The 18,839-nt window shown below is 43.7% G+C and overlaps 1 protein-coding gene across 10 annotated transcripts in view; it reads right to left on the minus strand.

Moving 5' to 3' along the window:
* TENM4 (teneurin transmembrane protein 4) overlaps positions 1-18,839 on the minus strand; it is a 2,098,843-nt gene that overhangs the window by 983,077 nt on the left and 1,096,927 nt on the right. The gene's annotated exons all lie outside the window — the stretch shown is intronic.

The raw sequence follows: 18,839 nt of genomic DNA on the forward strand, positions 1-18,839 counted from the left end.
AGTAGTCGCTGCTGCTACTACAAATGGGAAGTTCATTGGATTTCTGGAAGATCAATATATATGTTTTTTTTTTGTACTTGCATGGGAGAAATATGTATATATAGAAGAAATGATTTTATATATATATATATATATATTTATTATTATTTTTTTTTTTTTTTTTTTTAACGTTCGTCCAATTATAACATAATACAGGGGAAATAATACAAACTCCATAAATAAAAAAGCTATGTATTTTCTTTTTTTTTTTTTGCAGTTAAATTGGTCCAGTTTCGACCAGTGCAAGTACACATCTTTTATACCTAGCCAATCCTTTTGGAAGTAGAGTGTAGGTGTTGCCACTGCAGTGATCCTTGCCATCTTCAGCAGATGCCCTGCTGTGGAGTAGCCACAGGCAGGCACTCATTTAGCACTGGTGCCATTCAGAGAATGCATTTTTCTTAATGAATGAAAAGCGTTCTCTGATTGTATTGTAATATATATATATATATATATATATATATATATATATATATATATATATATATATATATATAGCTTTTTTTCAGGGGGAACTTGGTGGAACTCAGTTCCACTACCTCTGGCTCAGACCCTTCCGTGCCTGCTCACCACAATTACTTGTAAACAGAGTCTGGTTTCTGTGTTTACAAGTGACAGCTCTGCACTCTGTATGTAATGCAATCCTGGTATTTAATACCCCTTTAAGACCCTCCTACTGTTTTCGTGAAATCTGACTGAGCACACCCACTATCTGATGTGATTTTGAGGGTGTGTGTAGGGGGAGGGGTTTTGTGGGGCTGTTGGTTAGGTTCCAGCACCTGTTGTTTGAGAAAAAAAGCCCTGTATATATATATATATATATATATATATATATATATATTGTGACAGAGCGAGGCTCTGTCCCTATGAAATTGGAGGAAAACGAGACGCAGACACAGAGTTTGCATATCTCCAGCCCTGTGTCTGGGTCTTGATGTTAACGAGCAGGGTGTGTGCCCAGCTGCATATAAGCCATATAAATGAAGGGCTGTTGGTGTGGAAGGTGGAGGAGTGTGAACAGCTTGCTGCTGGCTGAAGAGTGGTTTGCCCTGTGGGAGACTGTAGTCCGTGTAAGGGACTGGGAAAGGCTGACAACCTTGAGAGTCAGGAAGACTAAGGAAGTCGGTGAGTCCAGGGGGCTGGAAAGAGTTGACAAATCTGTTGGGAGCAAGCAGAGGAACTGTTGACAATTGAGAGCCAGGTGGCTTGGTATGTTCATTTGTGTGCTGAATGAATTTAAACCCCTGCGTGGGATTACTGGATGAACTAATATTTTGTTTTCTTATAATAAACGTGGGCTACCAGGCCCTTAACCATAAAACGCCTGCCTGATGTAGACTAAAACGTGCATCTACCAATTGTGCTTAATCACCCCAACATTACAAGTGGTGGAGAATGCGGGCACGTAGACGGTGGAATCCGGGTCCTTGCTCCATGGTGAGTCGCATCAGGAACTACTGCTAGCTGTGTGTGGCAGCCAGGCGAACAGCATTGCGTATACGTTTATTTGATGGACTGTGTTGCATGCAGGTTGTGTACCTGTGAAGGAAGAATTAAACATCAGATTTTTTTTTTTTCCTTTCTCTGCTGAGAACTGTTACAAGCTGCTGTGTGCATGTGATTGCAAGGATGAGGCAGTCAAAAAGCAAGAAGTTCATGTTTAATCAAGTTAAAGAGGATGTTGTTCCTGGCAGCCTGAGCCCAAAGGTGCCACAGCATGACGCAAGGAGGCCTCTGCGCTGCATCCGTTGTAGTGAGTGGGGACATGCTGTTGCCCATTGCCCCTTGTCACAGGAATGTTTGTGGAATAACCAAGCTGGATGGGAGGTTGATGAATTCTGGAGCTCATCTACTAATGATTGTGATCAGCTGTGTCCTCAGAAGTGGTATCCAATGGCAACGAGTGAGAGCCAGTCATGGAGGAGATGCCAAGAAGTGAGCTCAGCATGGCCTGAGAAGATGTCTCCACCTTGTAGGACCAGTAAAAAGGGGCCAGTGACATGTGAGACAGAAAATGAATGGTTCAAGCGGAATCGCAAAGAGTCGGGTGCACTGCAAGGGGCTGAGATCTTGGCCTCTGACTATGTGCAACCCATGCTGCCTACAGAGGAGGTGGGAGACTTCCTTGTAAGATTTGAAAAAGTTGCTGTAAAGAGAAAATGGCCTAGGGACCGGTGGCCAAAACTGCTGCAAACCTTATTGCGGATAGAGTTCCGGTCGGTTTACCATTTGATGGATGGGGACCAGGATGACTATCGCAAGTTTAAAGAGGAAATCCTTCTTAGAGGAGAGGTATATCGTATCATGGGCCGCCAGCAATGCTCCAGGACGGGAGAAGTGTCGCCGGAAGACCTAGGAATTGGAAATCCAGAGAAACGTAAGGTTTTCTGTCATGGCCACTTAGGCAAAGGGGTCAGTCCAGAAAGGAGAGTATATCAGCCTGAATCCTGCATGAGGTATAGCCAACCAGCTTTGGAGCGCAAGTCTGCAGTTACCCCTAGCAACAAGGATCTTGTGTTACCTACAGGGGGCGTCAGTGGGTCCAGAAAGGCTGCAGTTTTGCTCCCTGGCCACATGGGGGAGTCAGCCTGTGGAGACACCACACCAGTGAGACAACGCACTCAAGTGAAGGCTATGACATCAGCTGCAGGAACTGGTAAGACTGTTTCAGTTTATGATGCTGAATCCAGTGAAGTGGGAGTATGTCCAGTGGGGAGATCCGCAGTACAAATGGACATAGACTTTCTGCATTGTGCTACCCAGAGCAGTGGGGAGGCGCAGCGTAAAGCCCAACTAGACGCAGGGCTAAAGACTGAAAAGGACATGGGGACTCTGCATATGCCTGCTATGATCCAGCAGATGGCTGGGAAAATTGAGCTAGGGGTGACCAAAACAGTGCTGGTACCATGTTCCCTAGTGACAGCTGCTGCAGGGTTGCCCAGGGAAACTTCCAAGGAGCTTGCAGTGTTGGAGCAGAGAGTTTCCCAGGTCAGCTATGGAGCTGCCCAAATAGGCAAAAGTGCCCCTTTACAGAGAGCAGGTGCTGTGAAGAGTCGCTCAGAGGTTATGGTGGCTCATAAACAAACCACAAAAACAGCAGTTGTGTCTACATGTAATGAGAATGCTAATGATCGTACTAACAAAAGTGATACTATTGCTAAACGTGATGAGTGTAATGACATTGAAGCATGTATTTCTTGTAATGTCATATCTGAGAGTGAGGTTGGTAATGTGTTCACTACCAGTGATGAGAGTAGGAGATCTCCCATGACAGGCAGAGGCACAGGATTGTCCATGGAAGTCTCATGGGGTCTCCATGTGTTGGAGTCAGAGGCTGCCCAGGATGGCTCTGGTGCTATGCTGGTGGAACAAGGGGGGACTAATTCACACAGTGAGAGCGTGTGGGCGCAGCCCCACAACCCTACATGTAGCCCAGTGGGCAAGGGGTTAATTCAGCCTGCAAAAGTTGAGTGTACAAAGCTGAATGTGTCTGTAATGCCACCAGAAAAAGGTGTTCAAAATGGTGTGCTGCACCAAGCTTTAGGTGATGAAGCATCACCCCAATGCAACGTTGATAAAAGTATGGTGTTACAAAATGATGTATATAGAAGTGAGGAATGTGCAGTTAAAGCTAATGAATCCCATGTTTCTGTGCGGCTTTCTACAGCAGGTGATGCAACACTGTGGAACGCCCATGGTGGAACCACAATGGACTGGGACAGCTGGGCCAAACAATTGCTAGCCATGCTGGATAGGGCTAGCTTAAGTAACAAGGGTGTGGACACAACTGCTATGCCAGACAGGGGGATCGCAGAGGCGCCGGTGGTTGAGGGCGTCCTGGTCCCTGCAAAGGTTGATGCCCTCCCCTCTGAAGAAACGGTTCAGGGCACTGGCATCGCAGATGTGTTGTCCACAGCCCCACAGCTAAATGATATTAAGTATCAAAGTGATAGTGTGACTTGTAATGACCTGCAGAGGCTCACCAACACTGGTGCAGAATGGATAAGTGTGAGACATGTGTCTGACAGCTCTCCAGGGGAGAAACAAGCTGTGATGATGAGTACCTCCAAGGAGGATGAGGTCTCTTCAAATGTCTCACCCTCTCAACCTGCAGTCGCTGAGCCCCTCCATGTCTTGGACAGGGTAGAAGACCCTAGAAAGTTCTGGTGTTTAGACATGGGATGTTTAGAGATGACAGAAACTTTACTAGAAATGCTGGAGTTGGTAAAGATGAACTTACTGTATACTTGGGTATCTCCACCGCAGTTGGACCAGGTGGTGCTGCGTAGCACCAATGGGTGGAGCCAAGTGGTACAGGCAGTGCTGGGAAACCTTGACCAAGAGTGGAATTGGTGGGACCAATCATTAACCATTTGGCACAGGATCTACAGATTCTCTGTAAGCGTACTTCTAGTTATTGATTGGTATGGAAGGCACGCAAGAGAACTGCTTGAGATATCAGAGGTCTCTCCGTCTGATGCGGTGACTAGAAACATCTCTGCTGGTGTGGTCCGAGGTGCGGCGGAGCAGTGGTCAGTAGAGGGCGCAGATACTGCCTTACCCGCTAGGCCTCATGAGAAGGAACGGCCCAGAATGGACTCAGCAGTAGCAGAGATGCTTTCTGTCACTCGCCCAGAGGTACAAGTTAAGGTGCCCGGAGACACTATGGAAGAAAGTGTTAATATTGGTTGCCATAACAATGTAATGTGTTCACATGGAAAAAATGGGTTATGCTTGGGTCAGAGTAGGTTGTTAGAACAAGTACCCATGGAGTGTTGGACAACGGGTGAGGTGGAGCTGTGCTATGGTCCCGTCGGATGTAGTCCCTCCTCAGGTCTTCTTCTAACAAACACTGAATTGGAAAGCTGTGATCTGTTAAGAGTTCGTTCTGTAAACAATGATTTGGTTGCAGTGGGTAACAAGAGAAACTGTTTTGAACCTGAAATACAGATGGTGAAGGGTAAAATGGGTATTTGTAAGTTGAAAGGAGGGCTCAAGGAAGGCAGAGTTCCCCCAAGAAAAGTGAATAAGCCCAGGGACCCCAAAAGAAGAGGAAGGCTGAGTATAGGAAAATATAGGAACCTGTTAAGATCCAGGGGGGAATGTTCCTGGAAGCGCACCCGGAAAAAAGGTTGGGCCTACATGGCTGACAGCCAGCACAGAGGTGTCCCAACCATCATGATGGGTGCTGGTGTTCCTCCCTCCGGATCGAAACAAAGGGGGGGGATATGTGACAGAGCGAGGCTCTGTCCCTATGAAATTGGAGGAAAACGAGACGCAGACACAGAGTTTGCATATCTCCAGCCCTGTGTCTGGGTCTTGATGTTAACGAGCAGGGTGTGTGCCCAGCTGCATATAAGCCATATAAATGAAGGGCTGTTGGTGTGGAAGGTGGAGGAGTGTGAACAGCTTGCTGCTGGCTGAAGAGTGGTTTGCCCTGTGGGAGACTGTAGTCCGTGTAAGGGACTGGGAAAGGCTGACAACCTTGAGAGTCAGGAAGACTAAGGAAGTCGGTGAGTCCAGGGGGCTGGAAAGAGTTGACAAATCTGTTGGGAGCAAGCAGAGGAACTGTTGACAATTGAGAGCCAGGTGGCTTGGTATGTTCATTTGTGTGCTGAATGAATTTAAACCCCTGCGTGGGATTACTGGATGAACTAATATTTTGTTTTCTTATAATAAACGTGGGCTACCAGGCCCTTAACCATAAAACGCCTGCCTGATGTAGACTAAAACGTGCATCTACCAATTGTGCTTAATCACCCCAACATTACAATATATATATATATATATATATATATATATATAGCACTAACCCCCAAAGGAGCTGCTGGTTATTTTTGGGCTTACCGTTACCTTCCGTTCTCCTTGTTTCACATCTAGGGGATGTCCCGTAGTAGATGGCCCAGTAACTTGAGACTGACAATAGATCCACTTGAATGGATTTTATTTGCAAAACTCAAACCATTGAACAGTCTTTCAACTTGGGATCAGAGGGTTGGGAAGGAATTCAGGTACTCTCAAAGTCAAAGTCCAAAAATGTTAAAGAACTTGCTTACTTGCTGACTGCATCCAGAGAATAGCCATTCGCAAATGGATGAAAACTCAGGTTGGACAGTCCCTCTCTCACAAGGCCTAGCAGCCAACAAGGTGCTTACTCTGGAACAAAGTCTTTGTCACAGATGTTGTTGCAGAACATGTAGGGAAACTAAGCTTTAGAACACTTGTAGGATACCTGGATCTTTCAGCCTACTTGGCAACGTCCACAAGACCAGATTCTTTCGGTTACTTCAGCCCTTCCAGGCTCTTGTTAAGAAAACCAACCCGTACGTGGTGTTCTTCTAAAGAGTCCTCCCCTGGAATGCTCAAAGTTCAATGGGTCTCTCCCTAACCGGAGACGGCACCCAACCACCTCAGAATCCTCCTTTAGTTTCCTTGCCCTGGGCTAGCCAGTCCCGAGGCATTACAGTCGGGTGGATCCGCGCCCCAGGCCTAGAGGCGATTCAGTTCGCATTGTGCGCTATACAAGTATTTCATTCATTCATTCATGGCCTTCCTGGGGGCTGGTCAGGAGGACCAGGACCATGTAATCAGCACATCATACTGGATCGGAACCCCTCAACCACGTGATATCCGCATCTTAAATACCCTCTCCCAGAGGGCACAGCGAGAGGGCCACTCCCACTGAACTGACTCCAAGGGAAAGAGTAATTTAAACACCTGACCAGACCCTACTAGTTCCACACCTGCCAGAAGAGACAGTGCCCTCTGTGGCCAGGCTGAACATTTCACAGTCCAGTCAGACTGATGCAGAAGTCAAATTTAGACAAATAATACCCAAACCTAACTGCAGCTTAGGTAGAGTTTAATTTTGAAAAACACATAGCACATGCTCTTCAGGAGCTTGCCGCTACATACACACACACATATATATATATATATATATATATATATATATATATATATATATATATATACAGGGCAGGAACCCCCCTTGACTCCGCCCCCTACCTACCTCCCAGTACTGCCCCTTTAAAAGAATACAGAACCAAGTATTTTATATGGAGTTTGCTAATGATAACAAGAAAGGCGATAAAAATAGATCTAGCAACAATAGACAGCCCAGAGACAATAGATCCCCTCCAGCAACAATGCATACCCAACAGCCAGCATCAATTGACCCTTCAGCAGTCAGTAACATTAGACCCCTCCCTCAACAGTAGATCCCACCCAGCAATGATTGACCCCCCCCCACAATATAACAATAGATTCCTCCTGGCAATGATTGACCCGCCTGCAACATAAGACCCACACCCAACAACAATAGATCCCCACGAGCAACAGAAGTCCTCCCCAGCAACAGTAGACCTCCTTCCTTCCGAAAAATAGATCCCCTCCAGCAACAATAGATTCCCCAACAGCCAGCATCAATAGACTCTCCAGCACACCCCAGAACCCCTTGCCATTCAGTTCTGGAGGTGTCGGTTCCAGCTGAAAAAAAGCCCTGTATATATACAGTATATATAGTATTATACACACATTTATATTATGTATCACAAGCCCATTAAAAAAATGAAGGCCTTTGCATTTTAATGGACCCAATACAATAACAGAATATTTTTCCTCTATATAACAAAGACCATCCTAGGCTCCTGGGACCGAGATGACCAGAAGTCATAAACTGTTATAGTCTTGCTGAGTTCCTGCCATTCACTAAGGCGTATCACAAAATCAATAGCAGATCAGGTGAGCAGGCAACTGTTAAACAGTAATGCTCCATCTCTACACATAGTCGTTAAAAAACAATTATTAGTGCTACAATTAACTTTTAATGATGTTTGATATTTTTTACTGCATAATGCATTGGCAATAAATATGAAGATGCAAAAAAAGGTGAATGCTCTGAGTATTAATATACCCGCCAGTACACGCCGGCACTGTGCTGAGTCCAGATTGATTTTGCTTTGGCCAAAGGTCAAATACATTTCTAGAAAATTCAAGGCCAGGCTAAATAGGATTTATATATTCTGGATACAAAAAGAGAAAATAAGTGTACGGTGTATTTTTATTTTTTTTAAAGGAACACTGCGTCCGGAGAATATGGGAGTCTACCATTACTGCCCTCTAGTGTTGTAGCTGGCTGGCTGTCATCCTCATTCAGTGGCATCTATACTGTCGCTGGTAATAAACTCATTGAGTGTCCACTTTGAGACAAAGTGTCATTTGATGTTGGGTTCACACATATGTGAATTGAATGTAGGTTTGTTTTTTCCCTGCATCCAATTCACATGACAGGAGAGTGTGCCCGGCTCTCAATGGAGCCGGTTCATACACCTCCGGGGAGGCTGCGGTCCGCATTCAAGAAGGGTCCTTTGTGACTCCTGGTCTGATTCAGTTGCGAATTCAGGCAAAAATTTGGACCTGATTCTCACCTGAAACAGTAAACAGTGACACACCAGACCCCATGCTGTCACCTGCGAATGAGAACGGAGCCTCAAAAGCTACTACCGTTTTAGTTCTAATGCCCCATACACAACGGTCGGACATTCCGACCACAAAATCCGTCTGATTTTTTCTGTCAGATTTTGTCCGAAACTTGTCTTGCATACACACGGTCGCAGAAAGTTGTCGGAAAATCCGATCGTTCAGAACGAGCTAACGTAAAACACGTACATCGGTACTATAAACGGGCCAGTAGCCAATAGCTTTCGTCTCTTCGTTTATTTTGAGCACTTTGTCAATCGGAATTGTGTACACACGATCGGAAATTTACGCAATCAGATTTTGTTGTCGGGAAAATTTAGATCCTGCTCTCAAACTTTGTGTGTCGGAAAATCCGACGGAATAAGTCCGATGGAGCCCACACACGGTCGGATTTTCCGACAACATGATCCGATCGCAAATTTTCAGTCGGAAAATCCGAGCGTGTGTACAGGGCATAATACATGTATTTACCTGATCAGATTACATTCAGCCTGTTCGTTTTGACATTGCATCTCGTCAGTTCATACTGATGTTGTATCCCTTACACCAAACTGTAGTATAGAGCTATCAAAAAAAAAAAAAAAAAGGCTACCTATGTTATAACTGAAAATACCAATGAAAAAAGAGAATGAAGAAAGGGAAAGAAAAAAACAAAGGCCCTGGAGTTGCACTTTAGCATTTCATTACTGTGCATTAACCACTTAAGGACCGGAAGATTTGCCCCCTTAATGACCAGGCCACCCAAACAAAATTGACGTACTCCCCCCCCCCCCCCCCCACAAATAGAGCTTTCTTTTGGTGGTATTTGATCACCTCTGCAGTTTTTATTTCTTGCACTATAAACAAAAAAAACAAAAATTTTGAAAAAAAACACAATATTTTTTACTTTTTGCTATAATAAATATCCCTCCCCGTCCCACCAAAAAAAAAAAAAATTCTTCATCAGTTTAGGCCAATGTGTATGTGTATTCTTCTACATATTTTTAGTAAAATAAATAAGCGTATATTGATTGGTTTGCGCAAAAGTTATAGCGTCTACAAAATAGGGTATAGATTTATGCCATTTCTATTATCATTTTTTTTTTTTATTAGTAATATCAGTGATCAGTGATTTTTCTGCAGGACTGCGACATTGCGGCAGACTAGTCGGACACTTTTGACACTTTTTTGGGACCAGTGACATTTATACAGCGATCAGTGCTATAAAAATGCACTGATTACTGTATAAATGTCACTGGCAGGGAAGGGGTTAACACTAGGGTGCGATCAAGGGGTTAAGTGTTCCCTAAGACGGTGTTTATAACTGTGGGGGGGGGGGGACTGACTGGGAGTACAGAGATAGATCACTGTTCTTAATCACTAGGAACAGACGATCATTCTGCACTACCCTGTAAGAATGGGCATCTGTATGTTTACATTGACAGATCCCCGTTCTGGCTCTCTGTGGAGCGATCGCGGGTGGCCAGCCTGACTGTTACGGGTGCTGGCCACGGGCATCCCCTCCCCTGCCGTGCAGTGGGCGCATGCCCCTGGCAGCGCACGCGTGCCCTGCTATAGCTCTTAAAGGAGCCGGCATACTGGTACCGCGATTCATGGGAACAAGCCAATGGCAGCTGATCGGCAAGTGGTTAATACATGTTGAATATTAAGAATGAAATAGGATGTCAATGCACCACAATAAGCGCCTGTGGCAAATGCAATAAACTGAATAGAAAAGCCTTGTTTTCATTTGCAAATAACATTGCTATGTGTTGTATCAGAAATATAATTGATAAATTGGACAAATTATATTCAAACACAAACCTTTGTAAGAGCCCGACAAAATCTATGAGGGGACAATTCTCCCACAGACTCCAATCCATCTGTAATAATGGCGCAGTGCCACCCACAGGATGGAGAAAAAACAACATCTGCCTACAACTAGGCGAGGGTGACATTTTCCTCCTTCCGAAGAGATCCTGGGGAATACTGAGTAGCCAAATCTTGCTGTCTTCTTATCACTGCTGCTTCCATCACTGTGCTTCATCTTATCCTCATGAGATTTGGTGTGCTTAGAATTCCCTGGGATATTATCGGAAGTTATGGGTAAGATCGATTTATTATTATTATTATTATTCTAAATATTATTATACAGGATTTATATAGTGCCAACAGTTTGTGCAGTGCTTTACAATGTGACTGCAAACAGTACAGTTACAATACAATTCAATAAAGGATGAATCTAGGGCCCTGCATGTTAGAGCTTACTAGACATGTGCAATATGTTTTGTTCCAAATTCGCTTAACGAATTTCGTCAAGTTCGTTAATTCAGAATCTTCCGAATTAACGAAAACCGGTTTAACACATTTTTCTGAATATTCGTAAATTCAAAAATTCATAAATTCAAAAATCTGAAACAATAACTATTAAAATATAGGTATTGGAATTTCCTTTCAAATTTGGTTGTTAGTGAACGTAACAAATACGAATTTATCTGAAGTTACGAATTATCCGAAATAACGAATGTCGCATCTAAACAAATGGAACGGGAATGAATTGATAATAATAAATAACAATAGTAATAATAATAAAACCTTTTTATTATTATTATTGATCATGAATTTGTTCTGTTCCATTTGTTTAGATGCGGCATTCATTCATTATTTTGGATAATTCGTAACTTCAGATAAATTTGTATTCGTTACGTTCACCAACAGTCAAATTTGAAAGGAAAACCCATTACCTATAATTTAATAGTTAGTTATTATTTAAAAAAAATTCGGAATTTCGTTCTTTCGATTTTTTTTCGATTTTATTTCTTATTTTAGAATTTACAAATTCACAAATTCCGATCATAATGAATGACTCAAAAAACAACAACAAATGAATGAAGCGAAAACTAATGAATTTTTTCGACAGTGCAAATCTCTAGAGCTTATAATTTAACACTTTTTGTTCCCCCTTCGGTCCCTTTTTTGACATTTCAGCAACGGGGAAGGGGTAAGCTTAAAAAGTGAACCTTTAAATGATAAACTATGGCAAAAAAAAAAAACTTCACTGCCCTACAATTATTAATTTTATAGTAATGTATGGAAGCCGTGCTAAAAGCAGTAATCAGGTCATTAAATCCCAAGACAACATTTGTTAAAACAACAATAGCATGCGATATGATGGCACCAAACTTATTTTGTGACAAACATAGAATAGAAAGTGACACCAAACTAATTTGTGATAAAAAATAATCGGTCTGTAAAAGCCCATCAGTAAGGGAATAAGAAAAAATGTGGAAAAAAACTATTTTTAGAAAGGAACAATCCATTGACAATCCAATTATTCCATAAGTGTCCCCACATTCCCAATATTCAGTGCTTCCAGCACCGGGTGACACTAGATAAATGAGCCTCTTACCATATCCTGTAGACCGACCAACTGACCGCAACATACAGGGATACCGTATATACTCGAGTATAAGCCGAGATTTTCAGCCTCTTTTTTGAGGCTGAAAGTGCCCCCCTCGGCTTATACTCGAGTCATCGCTGTCTGCCCGCTCGATCAGCGTGTCGAGCAGACAGACAGCGGCCATTCTGATTCAAAAGCCGCGCCTCCGGCTCCGCCTTCGCCTGTGATAGGCGGAACACTGAATTTCCCAGCAGCCTGTGTTCCGCCTATCACGGACGTCGTATCATCCTCGTACTACGGACGAGGATGATACGACGTCTGTGATAGGCGGAACACAGGCTGCTGGGAAATTCAGTGTTCCGCCTATCACAGGCGAAGGAGGAGGCGCGGCTTTTGAATTTTACAATGGCCGCCGACGAAGAGGGCACGGGACGGAGGCAAGGCAAGGCACGGCACGGCACGGCACGGGACGGGACGGGACGAAGGCAAGGCACGATACGGGACGGAGGCTCGGGACAAAGGCTCGGGACACAGGTAGGCTGGACACACACACACACACACACACACACACACACACACACACACACACACACACACACACACACACACACACACACACACACACACACACACACACATGGATGGATGGATGGATACACACACACACAGGGATGGATGGATGGATGGAGACACACACACACAGGGATGGATGGATGGATGGATGGAGACACACACACACACAGGGATGGATGGATGGATGGATGGAGACACACACACACAGGGATGGATGGATGGATGGATGGAGACACACACACACACAGGGATGGATGGATGGATGGATGGAGACACACACACAGGGATGGATGGATGGATGGATGGAGACACACACACACAGGGATGGATGGATGGATGGACACACACAGGGATGGATGGACGGACACACAGGGATGGACGGACACACAGGGACGGACGGACACACAGGGATGGACGGACACACACACAGGGATGGACAGGCATGTCTCACCCTCGGCTTATACATGAGTCAATAAGTTTGCCAGTTTTTTTGGGGGTAAATTGGGGGCCTCGGCTTATATTCGGGTCGGCCTATACTCGAGTATATACGGTATACAATGTAATACTGACATATAATCACACACATAGGTTGGACGTCATGGACTTGTGTCTTTTTTCAACCTCACCTACTATGTAACCATCATATAAAGTGGTCAAATCTGCATGTTAAATGCCTTTCAATGGGAAGACTCCAAACGGCAGGTACGTATCCAGTTGGGGGTTAAATCATCAACATAATGAAAAATAAAAAATGTATTGGTGCCCATAGTTTAATCCTTAAGATAATTTATTTAAATAGCATAATCACAAGTATTATAACTTGTAAACTGAACCACACTACAAACATAACGGGCAATAAGCTTAAAAAAACTTGCGCATAGCCAAAAAATCAAACAAATAAAATTGCTCTCCCATAGTCCATAGCAAGCTGTGTGGCCACACCGGACTCTCCAGCCGTTCAGCAAGCAAGCGTGATGACGTAGCATCGTAGCCACACCCTACGCGTTTCATCAGAGAGATGACAGCAAAATTCTAAAGACAGTGCCAATCACAAATAAATAAATTAATGAACACCAATACATAAAAAAAAAAAAAAAAGAATGAATTACACTACAAATTGTAAACTAAATAAACCCCAAATCCTATATCAAGCGATATAGTGATAAATAAAGTGCATAATTGTATCCACAAAGTACAAAGTTCATTAAGAGCATTATCATAGTGACATAGTGAAGTAGAAAGTTCATTAATACAAAAAAAAACTCAATGCAAAGTCCATTATTACCAGTGCCAATATAAACTGAAAAGTCCAAGCTCCCATTCCTTAAGGCTGGGTTCACACTGCCGTACGGAGCAGCTTACAGCAGGGGTCCGGTGCGTCCCTGTTCACCGCTTCAAGTCTGATTTTGGTCTGAATTTTTGGCTGAATTCAGACCTGAAACGGACCAGAAGACCAACAGGACCAATTCGCTCCAGAGCCGCTCTAGAGATGTGTGAACTGGCTCCATTGAGGCACTTTTTGGACTTTGCTGATACTATTATGCACTTTGCTTATCACTAGAACGCTTGAAATAGGATTTGGGTTTAATTAGTTTACGATGTGTTCTGCTTTAAATTATGACAACGTTACCAAGGAATAATCAGGCCCGTGGCAAAAATTTGAACATTTCTCTAGTCCATATGGTGTATAAAGGTACAAGAGTTGAAACGATTAAAGAGACATTGTTACTTTGCCAAGTAAGACCTGAGCACTGTCACGTTGGGGGTCAGGGCTGTCCTCATCCCATATAAGTGTCACAAACCATGAAATCAGACCGAGACAGAAGTACAGTTAAATCACACTTGTTTAATAATAAAAATAAATAGAGTCAATATAGTCAAAAGTATATAGTCACACATAGCCAGAGTTCAGGAACCGGAACGGATAGTCAGGGAGCCGGAGATGAGCGTAGCAAGACAGCAAGCAGGATCTGGAGCCAAAAGGGATGTCAGCCAAGCAAGTCTTTTAACAGAAATGCAGGCGATAGTCTCTGTGATGTTGACTAAAGAGAAGGCAGAGATCCTCTGGGCTTGACGGCTTAAAGCAAAGGTTCACACAAAGATTGAAGGCTATGTTTTCGGAACCCTCCCCCCCTCCGGTGTCACATTTGACACCTTTCAGGAGGAAGGGGGATGCAGATACCTGTCTAAGACAGGTATTTGCACCCACTTCCGGGCATAGACCCCCATGGGAGTCTATGCCTCTTCCTGTCCCGCCGCGCTGCTTGCTGGGACACACACGGGTCTCAGAGACAGTGCAGACCACTCTCATTGCGCTGCACGACTCGCGCATGTGCAGTAGGTAACCGGGAAGTGAAGCCGCAATGCTGCACTTCCTGATTCCCTTTACCGAGAATGGCACCAGCAGCAGCCGAGAGCCGAGCGCCAGCTCGGCTTCGGCTGCCGACATTGCTGGACTCCAGGAAAGGTAAGTGTCCATTTATTAAGTCAGCAGCTGCAGTATTTGTAGCTGCTGGCTTTTAATAAAAATAATGTAGGTGGACTCCCTCTTTAAGTAGGCAGGACTGATGAGCAGGATATCATCAATAGCTGAGTACCTGTGGAGAGATAGGAGCTGGCAATTAGCTGAAAGCTGAGTGGCCAGCTCAGAGAAGGAAGGACTGAGCCCAGCCCTGACAATGAGCTCCAACCTCGTTGACGCCGGATGGACTCAGGTTGGACTGCTGTAAGAGGGGACAATGTGTTCTTAATGTTTATGTTTATCCAGATTAAAAAACAAAAATAAAAAAACAAAACAAAAAACAAAGGTGTGAGCAAGTCAAAATAATTTTAGATAAATGGCACTGAGAGTTTGCCAAGTAAGACCTGAACACTGTCACATTGGGGGACAGTGCTGTCCTCCTCCTATATAAGCTCCAACCTCATCAACACTGGATGGATTCAGGTTGGATTCCTGTAACGGCGACAATGTGTTCTTAATCCTACGTGTAGACGGATTTAAAAAAGGTGTGGGCAAATCAAAATAATTTCAGATAAATGGCATTGAGACTTTGCTAAGTAAAACCTGAACACTGTGAAGTTGGGGGGGGGGGAGGCAAGCCGTCATCCTCCCATATAAGCTCCAACCTCATCAACACCAGACAGACTCAGATTGGACTACTGTAACGGGGACAATGTGTTCTTAATCTTAGCCCTTGTACACACAGTCAGACATTCTGACAACCAAATCCGTTGGATTTTGTCCAACGGATTTTGTCCGAAACTGTTGCATACACACGGTTGGACAAAGTTGTCGGAAAATCCAATTGTACATAACGTGATGACGTTATTTCGTTACGACGGGACTATGTTCAGGCTAGTAGCCAATAGCTTTGGTCTAGGAATTTGATCTGAGCATGCGTGGCACTTTGTCCGTCGGAGTAGGCTACACATGATCGGAGTATGTCCGATCGGAGCATTTTGTCGGAAAATTTTACGGACAAGTTGGAAAACTTGGTTCGTCGGATACTCCAACGGAAACAGTCCGATGGAGACAACACACAGTCGGATTATCCGACAAAACGGTCCGATAGGACACATTCCGTCGGAATCTCCGACCGTGTGTACAAGGGCTAACATCTATCCAGATTAAAAGAAAAAAATGCAAAGGTGTGGGCAAATCAAAATTATTTCAGATAAATGGCATTGAGACTTTGCCAAGTAAGACCTGAACACTGTCAAGTTGGGGGGGGGGGGGGAAAGCCGTCATCCTCTCATATAAGCACCAACCTCATCAACACCGGACGGACTCAGATTGGACTACTGTAACGGGGGACAATGTGTTCTTAATCTTATCCAGATTAAAAGAAAAAAATGCAAAGGTTTGGACAAATCAAAATTATTTCAGATGAATGGCATTGAGACTTTGCCAAGTAAGAGCTGAACACTGCCACGTTGGGGGACAGTGCTGTCCTCCTCCCACATAAGCTCCAACCTCATCGACACTGGATGGACTCAGATTGGACTCCTGAAACAGGGGACAATGTGTTCCTATTCTTACATTTATCCAGATAAAAAAAAAAAACAATAAAAAAAAAACACAAAGATGTGGGCAAGTCAAAATAATTTCAAATAAATGGCATTGAGAGCATCTCAGCCTACACATAATACAGCCTGTGCTAGTCAAGCTGTACTTGTGATATTTATATAGAAAAAAATCATACCCCATTGAGCTGCATTCACACATGATGAGCGGTGATGGGTTTTTTGCTCCTACCATAAAAGGGACTCACGCTGAGACACACTTTCTTCTTTATACCTCACCGTAACTAACAAGCGCCTGGAACTTAAGCTTCTTCTACTCATGGCAAACTATTTAATGCGAAAAATTTTCACATTTTACTTCTTCAGTTATGATACATTTCATAAGAAAAAAAAATAACTATTCGAGATGTTTTTGACCAGTAAAGGCCACGAATTACCATTAACCCATATGAATTGAAGTGAAGTAATATCTATTTGGTACACCATATGGCCCAAGGTTTGAGGACATCTGACCACCACACCTACCTAGATAGACAAAGGTACGTGGTTCAGTTGTTTCCTGTGAGGGGTACTGTTACTGCTTTAGCATTAGCTATTGTTTGCATTTGGCTCTTTTCTGCTCTGATATGACTGTCCCCCTGTGTACAAAGCCAATTCCATAAAGCCATGGTTTAATGAGTTTGGTGTGGACAACCTTTAGTGTCCGGCACAGATACTGACCTCAAATCTAAAGAACGCCTTTGGGATTTTCTAGTTCAACATCAGTTAAATTGGAACAAAGACCCATAGACACATTACAAAATCTTGTGGAAAGCCTTCCAAGAAGAGAGAATGTCTTCCAAGAAGGAGGCTGTTATAGCAACAAAGGGGATGGGGGGAGGGGGGGGGGGGTACTCAATATCAATGCCTATGCATCAAGCTCATACAAAGATGACCTGTCTGTATTTGATTAAAGTGGATCTTCACCCACTACAATGGCTTGGCTCTTTTGCATCCTGCCAACCCTCCGCTGCTCATATATTGAGTTCTCTTTTCTATTTAGTTGCAGCCTTCCTTCCTCCCCAACCCCCCATTCTCCATCACTCGCCTAGGTGAATTACATCAGTGCATATCCCAGGAGGCACCAGGAGCCCCATGCGTCTTCCCATTTACCTATGGCGGAGTGGGGTGGGCCTAGCAGCACCATCATTCGTAGGCTGCACCAGAATCCGAAAGAGCTGGTGCAGCCTCCCAATGATGTGTGGGTGAGTATTGCTTTTAGTGTAAATATGAGATCTGAGGTCTTTTTGTGTGTAAAAATAAAAAGTAAAATAAATAAGAAAAAATATTTTTTTTAAATGCGCCCTGTCCTGCTGAGCTCGCGTGCAGAAGCGAACGCATACGTGAGAAAATGGTGTTGAAACCACACATGTGAAGTATTGCCGCGATCGGTAGAGCGAGAGCAATAATTCTAGCCCTAGACTTCCTCTGTAACTCAAAACAAACCTTTAGAATTTTTTAAAGATCGCCTATGGAGATTTTAAAGGGTAAAAGTTTGCCACCATTCCACGAGCGGGCACAATTTTGAAGCGTGACATGTTGGGTATCAATTTATTTGGCCTAACATTATCTTTCATAATATAAAGAAAAAATATTGGACTAACTTTACTGTTGTCTTGTGCGCTTGTAAAACCGGTGCACAAATAGGATGTGACAGAAAGTATTGCAATGACCGCCATTTTATTATCTATGTATCTTCTGTATAATATTTGGGGGTTCTAAGTAATTTTCTAGCAAAAAAAAACTGTTTTTAACTTGTAAACAACAAATCTCAGAAAGAGGCTCCGTCCTTAAGTGGTTAAATTGGCCTGGGGAAGAGGACCAAGATCCGAACTGGATTGTGGATCAGAGATTCCTGAACATGTATGAGAGGAGCCTGAAAGACTTATAAACCCCAACCAGGACTTTTTCTGGCTCTCTCTGTTACAGGGGGTGGATGAAACTCATCTTTAAAGTGTAAACCCTCCCCCACAACTTTGACCTATGCAAATCAGAATAAAAAACCCTAATGAACACTGCTGGTAGATATCTCCTTACTTGCTTAGTATTGTTGTAATCCTTTTTGTTCTTTAGAATGAAGTCACTGAGCATGCCCAGATCTCCCCTGATTTACGGCACACTCTCTATGTCTTATCTATCTGTTATCAGGACTTCCTAGGCACACCACTGATATCCCAGCAGGCTGCAGAGTCATTCAGAGTTTCCTTCTACACACCATGTGTCATGCCATGCAGTGTAAACTTGGCCATTACTGCAGTCTTATCAGCTGAAGCTGATAAGACTGACAAAGGCAAACATTAGACAT

Source organism: Lithobates pipiens, unplaced genomic scaffold (assembly GCF_037356315.1).
Source record: "Lithobates pipiens isolate NorthernLeopardFrog02 unplaced genomic scaffold, aLitPip1_a1.2 Scaffold_23, whole genome shotgun sequence".
NCBI classification, from domain to species: Eukaryota; Metazoa; Chordata; class Amphibia; order Anura; family Ranidae; genus Lithobates; species Lithobates pipiens.